Source organism: Talpa europaea (genome assembly GCF_964194135.1).
Source record: "Talpa europaea genome assembly, chromosome: 12".
Lineage (NCBI taxonomy): Eukaryota > Metazoa > Chordata > Mammalia > Eulipotyphla > Talpidae > Talpa > Talpa europaea.
Genome location: NC_140079.1, coordinates 3628634 through 3639838, shown reverse-complemented (window position 1 = coordinate 3639838; position 11205 = coordinate 3628634).

Genomic DNA, 11205 nt, shown 5'->3' with positions numbered 1-11205 from the left:
AATCTTTGTTTGACAAGTAAAATAATTTTATCTTTTCTTTGGCAATCTCCTCTCTCCCCATTCCCTTTAGCAAAACCTTGGTTCTGAAAAACATATTTCTCCCATTGTACTTTCTTAAAATTGAATTTGACATTACAATTCAAAGTGTTAATTTGCCTCTTAATTCTTCCCAGCTATTTCCAGACAATCCCATTGTTTTAACTGCTTAAAATAATAAACAAATAGCTTCAAACCGTACCTCAAGGATAAATTGCTCAAATAGAGTTATGGACGTTTATTTTATTGAGTAAACCAAAGTTGTGAAATAATTTCAAAGGAAGATTTTAATAGTGTGCATGTTAAGTATAAAAATGAGTTATTTAAAATTTTTCTTTAGAATCCGTATTTTACATTAATAGTCTTCTGTTAATTTGCAAGTCATTATGTTTTAATCTGTTCTTTGAATCATTATATTTTTCTATATAGAATTTTTGAACAACATGAGACCGTGTACCTCTAGAGGATGTATCATTCATCTTATAACTAACAGTCTAAAGCGTTTAAAACCTTAACGTTAAGATGCATTGCTAATGCTGACGTCTTTCATGCATTTCTGCAGATCAGATTCATAATTTGCACCACATTCCCAACAAAATTCCTCTTACTGAGATGTGTGTTGCATTTGAAATCTGTTAATATTTATAAATGTGTTTCTTTTGTTTTTCATTTCCTCTTGGTGTGTTATTTAGCTGATTAAAACATAAATACGGTCAGAAAGTCACAGGCCTTTAAAAGCCATGTGCACTCTGAGTTCTTTATCTGCGGCCCAGGGATTGGCTTTGAGGCTGCTTAAACCCCAGCATAGTCTCGATATGATTTTAGTGTCTGTGTACACCAGTATTGTGCATTGCTTTCATGACCCATCAGTAACAAACAGTCTCAGGAACAATCCGCTCGAGCACCTCTCTTACAAGTAGAGAACCCGAGACTTGAGCATGCCTTCACCAGCTCAGGTGTGGGGGTGAGCGCTGGAGCCCGGCGAGTCTGTGGGTGCCTCTGAGCTTGTGATCTGCAGGACCCCACAGAAGCTGTCTAGCCAGCCAGTCCCTTGTTGCACATCTGCATATATCTGTCCACACTCACTCCCTAGTAAAGTGTGAGTGTTAGTTTTCTTCACTTAGAATTGAAGTGTAGTGAAGGAAAACTCCCGTTTCACTTCGGATGCATTGTTGTTATGCTGACACTCTGCTGTAATTATAATGTACTGCTTGTGTTTTGTGTCTTAAAATACGGATTTATGGAGAACTCTAAATTGATTTCTCGTGTGTCTGCAGATAAATGAAGTTATTATGGGGCACGGTAACCTTGTGACGTTTCTTTTTTCTCAGTCAAAAGAAATAAACTATCAGTTTGGAACTTCACATTTTATCTACATCCTACATCAGTAATTTACACAAAACTGAGTGGGGTGTTCACAAATATAAAACAAACAGAAGATATATAATACATGTTTTGTATCCTGGAAACAATGAAACCTCATTGTCTTCTGAAAATTGACAATGATAAAAAAAATGTAGGTATTCATCTAAATGCTTGCTCCAATGAGCATTAAAATTGAGTCCTATTTTATTTTATTTTATTTATTTATTTTTAAATATTTATTTATATAAGAACCGGGGCACAGGCCAGATGCACGGGAGGGTGAGAGGATTCACCAGAGACAGAGAGCGGGGAACAGAACAGGCAGACTGACAAAGTAAACTGCTGAGGGGAGCAGCGGGGGAGACAGGAGAGGTCTGCCGCACCATATGGCACCCTCACTGCTGGCCGGGATCAAACTGGCGCTGCAGAGGCTGCGGACAGCCTCATGGCACTACGCTCAACCGTCTGCGCCACCAGGGGAGGCCCAAAATTGAATCCTGTTTTAATGAAGACCGAAATTTGACTGAAATGATTGGGAGGAATGGAATAGGAAATGTCTCTTCAGATCAAATAATGAGCTGGAAATAATGACAGAAGGAATGCCCCACCAGCCCCGGGCAGCAGCCAGCTTGCACTGCAGGTCGCATTTGTTTTGTGCCAGTCAGAAACGCGGGGCATCTGAGGAGGAGGATGTGCCTGCCTCAGTTAAACCTTCATCTTACTGGAAGTGGGCGGTGTTGTACGCGTTAACTCCTAGGCTTCAGTTCCAGCCCTGGTGTTCAGAGGAGAGAGGGGCAAGTGTAGACCAAAGGACAAGAGTGTGGAGCTGCGTCTCTTGGGGTGGGGCAGGCTGACTGAGCAGCCAGTCAGAGCGGCAGCATGAGACGCCTCACAGCTGCAGGTTTCTTTGAAGGCCCCAGAGAACAAGGGCAGTGGAAGGGCCAGTTAGAAGGAGAAAAAGTGCTGAAGTGTCAGTTTGAGGCCCTATAAAAACTGCACTGAAATTAGCAGGAAAGAAGAGACTTAAGGCATTGATTTAAGTAGAAAAACTTGGACAGGGTCAAAGTTTGATTTGACAGGGTCATTAAAAGATGTTCAATAAGAAAAATAGGAAAGGCGATTTTAAATGAGAATAGGAAATTGCAAATATTTAAGCATATAATATTACATTAAAACGCCACAGTAAATACATTTTGTCATTGCAGTCATACAGAAGGGCATTTAGGTATTTAGTTAGTAGCTAATTCTCAAAAACTCTGTTTCTGTTATAACTTATTCTTATGTTTCCTTTATAAATAAAAATTTCAACATCTGAGGAACTCTGACTGAAGTAAATCAACACAGCAGCAACCCACTTTATGAGGAGAGAGAGAATGAATGAATATGAATGAATATGAATAAATTTGAGCCAGATGGGGAATGCGAGAGAATGTGCCTGCACAGAGCGGGCGGGTCAGTCCCTTGGACTGTGGTCCCTTCCAAGGTCATATTTGATTCACTGCCAGGAACAGCAGTTGAAAGAAAATCTAACAAATCAGCTGCTCAATTACATTAACAAAGGTTTCTGCTTCCTATGTACAGTACTCGCAAGACTTCCGTGTTCTACCTCTGAAGGTCAGCGAGCATTCCCATGAATCTTTGCCTGTTTTATCAAAAGTACAGAGTGAACTTTGGCAAAGAAGGTGACTCTAGTTAGCCAGACTTTTTAGGCGGTTATTGAAAAGACAATGGAAAGCTAGCGGATTTCACTTTATTCCTGAAAAATTAAAGAATGCATTTATAAATGGCATCCAAAGAATCAGAAGTGATCTCAGAGGGAGCTGTGAAATGCCCAGACAGCAGCTGTTAGCTTTCCCCACTGAGGGGGTGCCAGGCGCCTGCAGGGCGAGCCCCGTGCTGTGCGTCCGTCCGTGCTGTTCACATTCATGCCCTGCCAGCCACCCAGCCAGTACTCTACAGGGTGACCCATAACACACACCTTCCTGTGCTGTCTGCTTAGTAAGGAAAATCTGTGTCATCTTAGGAGACGGTGTGACTTCTGGTAAAAGACATGGGCCTCTTGGGGGAGAGGTTTTGGAATTTAGTTTAATAAAGAGGTGTTTTTGAAAGGATCATCTTTTTTTGCAGCTGACGGTGACAGTGGCTAGCAGTAGCCTGCAGGGATGAAAGTCTGCTGACTCCCACTGCAGACAAGAGAAGACGCCCCCTTCTCCCCCACGCGACTCAGAGAGCTGCACGCGCGATGCGTTCAGATCTGCGGGTGCAGCCTGGCGACGCTTCTGATAAACCCGAGTATGTCTTGGGTATCTGGCTGAGATCTGGACAAGGAAGGCAGTACATGTGTTGAGGGTCTGCAGTGCGCTGTTCATTCTTGGGCGTGTCCAGGTGCCTGACAAATTCGAGGAAGGACGGGTACGGCTCCTCTTCCCTTTGAGTAAAGAATCACACACACCGGTGGGTAATTTCAAAGGAAACCAAAGCTGAACTGTTGTCTTGCGGCCTTGGGAGGTCTGTGGGTGTGGGGCGCTGGGGCGGAATGGGCCGAGGGTCTTGGAGTGAAGGGCCTGGCCCTTCTGCTTGACCTTGGGGCGCTGGGTGAGCTCCGGTTTTGCTTTCTTCTTGAAGATCAGACAGAGGTGCCTTAGAAAGATAATTTTTTTAAAGTAACTGAGTTGAGGTGTACTGGTATTCTGCTACATGCCAGAAAGTTCAAGCATATACTCGTGACCAGGTTAGCTGTACAGAGGCCTAGTTCTTAACAGTGACCTCAGCGGTAAAAGTCCTGGTGCTTCGAAGCCGAGCGTACTGCAGCCGTGGCCGGGCGGAGTGTGTCTCCCCCGCTTGGCTCTTTCCCGTTTTCATCCTTCAAGGCTTTAGTCAAAAACCGCTTTCCAGTGACGACTCTGCTGCTCCTCTCAGAGAGGATGATCGTGCCTGCCGGGAAGGCCCGTGTTACTGTGGCAGCCCAGAAGGTCAGCGCAGAAGACTGAGCACACCCGGCTCTGTGAGAACCGCAGGCGGACACTCCCTCGTCAGGGCTGTTCAGCTAGACGGACGGCCGAGCAGTCACAGGAAGCACCTAGTGCGCTCTGCGGAGAGATGTGAGTAAACAGGAGTCTCAGCTTGGTAAGAGTTGAAAAACCGAAGCGAGATTTATATTCCGAATTCGAAGGTGCTCCTTCTTACTCAGGCTGTTTCTTGCTAGTAACGCTCGGCTCGCTTTCGTCCGAAACGACACGGAGATACCGTTGAGATTTTAAGCACGAGAAGTAGCAGCAAACTAGATAGAAGTGTTATAACGAAATAGAAATAATAATTCAGCTAACGCCCTAAGTGATGTCTGTGGACTGTTGCACCGTTGAACAGACACCTGCGTCAGCCTCCCGCCTTCACTTTCCTCAGGCGACAGCTGAGCTGGTGGGAACTCCTGTCTGATCTCACCGTCTGGGAGGCTTCCACAACCACTCTCGTGCCTTACCTCACCTTGGCAGCGGGCCTGGTAGGAAGGGCGCGCTTTCCAAGTGCAGGAAGTGAAGCTGAGCGAGGGGCTGCTGCAGGAGGAGGCGCCCGCCGCCTCGCCCCTCTCTGGCCCCGCAGCCCACCTTGCTCCGCTTGGCCTCGCCCTTCCCTCTGGACCGCGGGAAACACTGGCCGCCAGGCGTGCTGTTTGCCAAATGCCACTGATAAATTGTCTTGTTTGCATTGTTTGGAAAACAGCGCCATAGCTTCAAACAAGTGCACCTCGATGGCTGCTTCCCGTGCCAGCAGCAGTGGAAAGTCTGATACTTGAAGCAGTGTTTACTCACCTTTGCCGTCGGGAGAGTCGCTGTCGTCTTGGAGGACAGGCTGGCCTCTTCCGCGCCGCACGGGCAGCAGGCGGCCGTGCTCCCCGGAGGCCCCGGCCCGAAGGAAAGTCGAGGGCTTTACGATTCCTGCATGTTCACTTTGTTGCGGCTCCTCCAGGTGTTCCCACATGTGTGGAATCTGCATGAGCATTTCCCAGGGTTGGGAGGAGGAGCAGGTGACAGTGCCCCTGTAGCGACAGCCGCTGCGCCTGCACTGAGGGCTGCTCGAAGCGCCTGCTGCAGGTCAGGAGGCCGGGAGGCAGACAGGCGGGGCTTGACGCAGGCAGGGCCGCCTCAGCGACTCAGCTCTGCTTGGTCCCCCGCGAGACGGCAGCTGACAGAGACCGTCAGAACGGTGTGGGGGGGGGGGGCTCTGGAAGGGGGGGAACCCAAAGAATTCTACGAAAACATAAAGGCAGGAAGTCGTTACCTCGTGAGCAGAAAGTTTCCCTTTTTTTTCCTGTTTGAATATAAAGTCCTTTTCCTATCATTGTATAAGGAGAAAGAATCAGCGGCGTGCGGAGTTTCTTCTTCTGCGTCTTCGGAGGGGCCCAGACGCGGCACGTGAGCGGCGCCCCAGAAGGTGGACGAGCAGGCCCCTCCGGAGGCCACACCCGAGCTCTGGCCGCTCCCTTCCTTGAGGTGGCTGCTGTCTCCCCAGACCTGCTGCAGCTCACTCAGGAACAAACAGCTCCACACTGTGGGAGACGCGGCTCTTCAGAGCCGCTCACCAGAGGCCGACTGCGGATTTCAGGAGCCGTTTCCAGCCCGCCTGCGTGTGGCAGCCCTGCTGCAGTGCAGAGGCAGCAGGGATGCGCCCTTTCCCGAGATGATCTGCAGAGTAACAAAATTTTACCAACCAAAGAAACCCAGACATTGGTATCAAAATAGTAAGACAGTAAGATTTCCGTGACGTGAGTTTCATGGCCTGAAAGCCCTGACAGCGACTAGGTCGGTCTTCAACCTGAGGATTTGAGTTGCTGGATATTGGGTAAAAATTTAAGTTTTAAGATTTATTTATTTATACATACAAGAGCTGGGGTGCGGGCCAGAGGTGCGGGGAGTGAGAGGACTCACCAGAGACAGAGCGGGGAGCAGAACAGGTGGATTGCCCGAAGTCCACTGCTGAGGGGAGCGGCGGGGAGACAGGAGAGGTCTGCTGCGCCTAAAATGCTAATTCGCAACATCCTAGCAGTTAGGACTTTCCTATTTAACACTTGTTTCAACTTCCATAAAATGTTGGATTTCTCTCCATAAAGTTCCTTTAACTTTCTTAAAATATGTGTGTGCATTTTACACTCTTCTGTCACATGTGATTTCCAGAATAGGACAGAAAACCGTACGTTTATATTCCCTTATCTCCAAATACCTTAACAGATTCTCTTAGCAATGCTAACAGGTGGTTTTGGGTAGAGTGCCTTGGTTTTCTAGGTATATAGTTCTACTTTCTGAAATGAAAATAGTTGTCTTTTCTTTTATGCAAGGCATATACCAATCATTTCATTATTTTGTATTTGCAAAAATTCCCCATGCAATTCTGATGTGAGTAGTGAAGATCGAAATTTTATCTGGTTTGTAATTGAGTCGTAGGGATCTAGTATTTGTTCCATCCCGTGCTGGTGCTACACGGCTTTGTTGATCTGAGGCCAACAGTCATTACAGATGTGCCCCTTACCAGTCGGCTGCCTTAAGCTGCAGAGACCCTCCTCGGTTCTGCTTTCTGACAGACCAGGTCAGGACATGCGCATCCTGGCCTCCTCTGCAGCCTTAGGCTTGGTCAGTTGAGGGGAGGAGGACAGGAAGCAGGTCAGATGGAGGCAGCCCACGGCGCTCTCCTGGGTGGTCCTCAGTGGTCCTGCCCACCAGCCTCCCCTCCTGCTAGTGTCTCTGCCCCACAGGTCAGCTGCAGGCAACCAGCTTGGTCACACCCAGCTTCTGGCATCCTTCTGTAGTAGCCACACTCTCTCCTGTAAGCTGTCAGCCCCTGGGGTGGGTCTGAGTCCCTGCTTCCTTGGAGCCCGGGAGTGGTAGCCGCTTTCTCTGTCTGCTGGTGTGATCCTCAGAGTTCTGTGTGGAGCTCTTGAGTCATGAATCACCTTTGACTAGTTAACTAAGGCGATCTATCCAGCAGTGGGGTCTGCAGTAGGGGGGCCGTGAGCAGCAGCAGAGGCTGGGAGAAGCCCCTCTCCCCCTTACTTTACTTGCTGCAGCCCAGAGCTTTGTGCTTCCCGCCACTCACACTGTCTTGGGCACAGCCCAGATGGGACTCCCAGAAAAACCCCGGGGGTTGGGATAGAGGGGGCTGTGTGGGGCAGCCGCCTTTTGTTCTGCAAAGGCCAGAAGATTCCTCCCTGGCACTTGGATCTCCCAGAGCAGGAAGCAGTTTCTAGGTCCCCCCAGGCCCAGGTTGAAGACTGCGGTCTGGTGTCCCTCCTCCCCTGGGCCCTGGCTGCCCACGCTCCCTCCCCGAAGGGCTGGGCAGGCGGCAGCGGCCTTGAGCGGGTCTGCTCCTTCCTCAGCCCGATATCAGGGTGTCTCAGGTGAACCTCCACTGTCACCTCTCACGGGGCTGCCCCTGCCGGAGCCGTCCAGCCGCCGCTGTGAGCTGTTCTGTGCTCAGCAGTCTTGGGGCGCTCTGTGCTCTGTGTAGAGGCCCTGGGGTCCAGCACAGGAGTGAAATTCTTGGGGGTTTAGTCCTGTCAGTGGACCTTCCTCCTCGGGTAAATGTGCACACACTGACTGGACGGACACCCTGGGAGACTCGAGTCCCGCACCCCAGGCCTTCCTGGAGACCAAGTTAAAGGCCCCGATGCTGGGGAGTGTCAGCGGTCCCTCTCTAAAGCCCTGTGGGACTCCGCCAGAACAGGACTGGCTGGGCCACCCCAGCCCCGCCGTGCCCTGCCTGTGCCCGCCTTGTCACCCCTGATAACTTTGCCTTCATTGCCATCCTTGCTGTGCAGCCCTCAGGGAGCTGAGCCACATTTGAATCCCCTTAATTACTGGAAACAGGGGTCATGTCATGTCACCGCGACCTCTGCAGTGAGTCATTTCCTTGTTCTGCTCGTTTGTCTTCGCTGGGGTTGATGCAATGTCGCCTCCCCAGCCTTGCTCTGCAGGGCCCTCCGCCAGTCTCCCCCAGGTAGAGCAGATGCCGCGCTCTCCTGCGAGGCGCCTCAGAGGGCCAGCGCGCGTTGGCCCGTCCTGTGCGTCGTGACAGCTCTCAGCGCCCGGCCTCACGGGCCGCATCCCCCAGCCCGGGAACCGCACTCTGCCCCGAATCTCTAGGCTTTCGTTCCTGAGACCGTCTACCTTCCAGACAAATGAGGACCGTCCCCTCTGCGGCTAACCCTTTCTGCTCCCCACTGAACTCTGCGGTGGTGCGTGCTCCTCGCACGCTTTGCCTCAGTTGCACTTAGCTCATGTGTGTGGCTTTCAGCCCGGTGTCTTGTCTCCCCAGTGGCCATGCATCCCTCGAGAACAAAGACCAGGTCCAGCTCTTTCCTGAATGGTGGCCGCTGGGACAGTGCTCTGTCCTGTGTTAGGTGGAAGGATGAGGACCTGGAAGAGGCAGCTCACCCCAGCCCCTGACCTGCTGAGGGGAGCAGTGGGCGAGACAGGAGAGGTCTGCTGCACCATGTGGGTAGCTCCTGGCCGGCTGGGGATTGAACTCGTACTGCAGTGGCTGAGGACAGCTTCACAGTGCTGGGCTTAACTCCTTGTGCCACCAGGGAGGTCCCCCAAATAACTTCTTTATGTGACTCATTTCATTGCTATGGTCTGGAACCAAACCCAGAGTATCTTTAGGGTGGGTCTGAGGGTTTAACCTACACTGATACTTACTTTGTTGCTCACATCATTCCAGTCTTAGCCATGGGACTATTTGGCCAACTTACCAGTCGCAACAGCATCCATGTAGGTCTATGCCTTTTACGCAGCGTTCTTAGATGGTGCCGACCCCAGTGGCCTCACCTGACGTTCCTACCTGCCGAATTACCCTGAACCACCGCCACATGAATCTTTATGTGTCATGAATTTCTGATGCTCCTTGTCTGTGAAGAAGGCTGCCCTCCCGTTGCAGACCAGGTAATGAAGCCCACGAGTCTGTCTGTGTCTTTGCCAGGGGATCTGCTATACTCTAGTAGCAGAACAAATGCACAGTTCTTTTCTGATGTAGAGAAGCAAAATTTAGCCAGAAGTCAAAGTGATCAAAAGGGTCATGAAACTAGGAAACACCTGGAGGTGTTTGCCCGCGGCCCTCCTTGAGGCCCTCCCTGCAGCCCATGGGTGCTGCCTGTGGCCTCCCCTGCTGGTAGGAAGCGGCAGGAGTGACTCTTGGATGTCTCAGGAGGTGGTTGCCAATGCCGCTGCCATGTGCAGCTCAGCCATTCCCCAGGTCATGCTTCCAGTACTTGAAACTTTGGTTTTTTTCTTTATGAATCTAAGACAAAATGTGCTTAAGTAGTTTATTTTTAAAAGTAATTTAAAGTACAGTGTAAACATACATTAACGATATTGTGGCAAATTGAATTAGAAGTAACATGAAGTTATTTACATGCTGGGGTACGCCTGTGTATATATACACAAAGTGCAGATAAATACAGAAACACTACCAAATAGACAGAGAATTCAATATAATTTACTGACGATCATTTTCATATTTATTACTTTGTCATGTTAATGGCTGCAAAGAAACTCCTGGTACTGAAATATAACATCTAAATATTCAACTTTTATATAAACTATAGTACCTTACAAATCTTAGCAGTATATAAATAGAACTCTGAATTAAAAAAACAAAAAGCAGTCAAGTCTTCCCTGCCAAACTCCCTATTTATTAGTAAAAGTTCTGCTCAGAGCTCAGAATGTGGTGCTACCTTGGAATTCAAGAATCAGTCACGCGTGGGCAGTGCCGTCCGTGAGGCAGGGGTGGTGAGGCACTAGGAGCCACAGACCCTCTCGTGAGCTGGGAGGGCGCAGGCCCGGGGCCCTCCTCTGCCCGCCCTGTCTGCGTGTGCCCCTTCCCTGTCGGGGCGCAGAGCCACCATTCGCCCAGGAGTGCCAGAAATGTGCAGCCGTGAGCTGGGGTCTGTCTCATGAGTAATGGGGAGAAGGGATAACTGCTGGGCCCCTAACTCTGCAACCGCCTCTGGCCACTGTCCAGAGTGAGTGCGCCGGCTTCCTGCCATGGGCGTGAGTGTGCAGCACGTGCACGTGAGGGCATTTCAGAGTGACGCAGCTGCTCGCACAGGATCCGAGAAGTCCCGCGCGTTGATCTGATGCTCTGGGAGTTCGTGCCGCTCGTAAGCCTGAGGCCCCGAGTTACTGCGGAGTGGGGTCTGTACATGAGGCGGGAGATCCGGGGGGTGGATAATGTGCTCAGGGTGAGACTAGTCGCTGGTGACCTGACAGTGGGTCTTTGAGACTGTTCGCTCCGCAGAGGTGTGTGGACTTTGGGAGGGACCCCAGAAAGGTAGGAGGTAAAGCTAAATGGGCTGCTTTTCTCGTCGCAGGGAGAGGGCTGGGCGTGCTCACCAGTGATGTTAGGGCGCAGCGGTCAGAGCAACAGCTGCGGATCACGCTGTGTGGTAAAGCCAAGGAGCAAAGCCTGTGGTCTGCTGCTAACTCGGTCAGGAATGTGAGGCCGCGGGTCTGAGCACTGATTAAGTCATCCTGTGTGCACGACCCGGGGTGGAGATCGAGGCTGTGCGGGTGTCTCTGTCCGTGCCAGGGATGCCCTTTCACTCGGGCACGGGCCTGTAGAGAGGCTGGAGCGAGGGGTCTGCAGGGGGTTCTCGCCACAGCACTGCGGTGCCGGCTCTGCCCCCCGTACAGCGGCGTCCTGGAAGCCTGCCAGATACGTCATCTGGTGCCACAGAAAGTCACGGGCGTTTTTACTTCTCTTACTGGGGAGCCTGGCTAGCTGGGGGTTGTGAGGTGCAGTTTCCCCCACTCTCCCTGG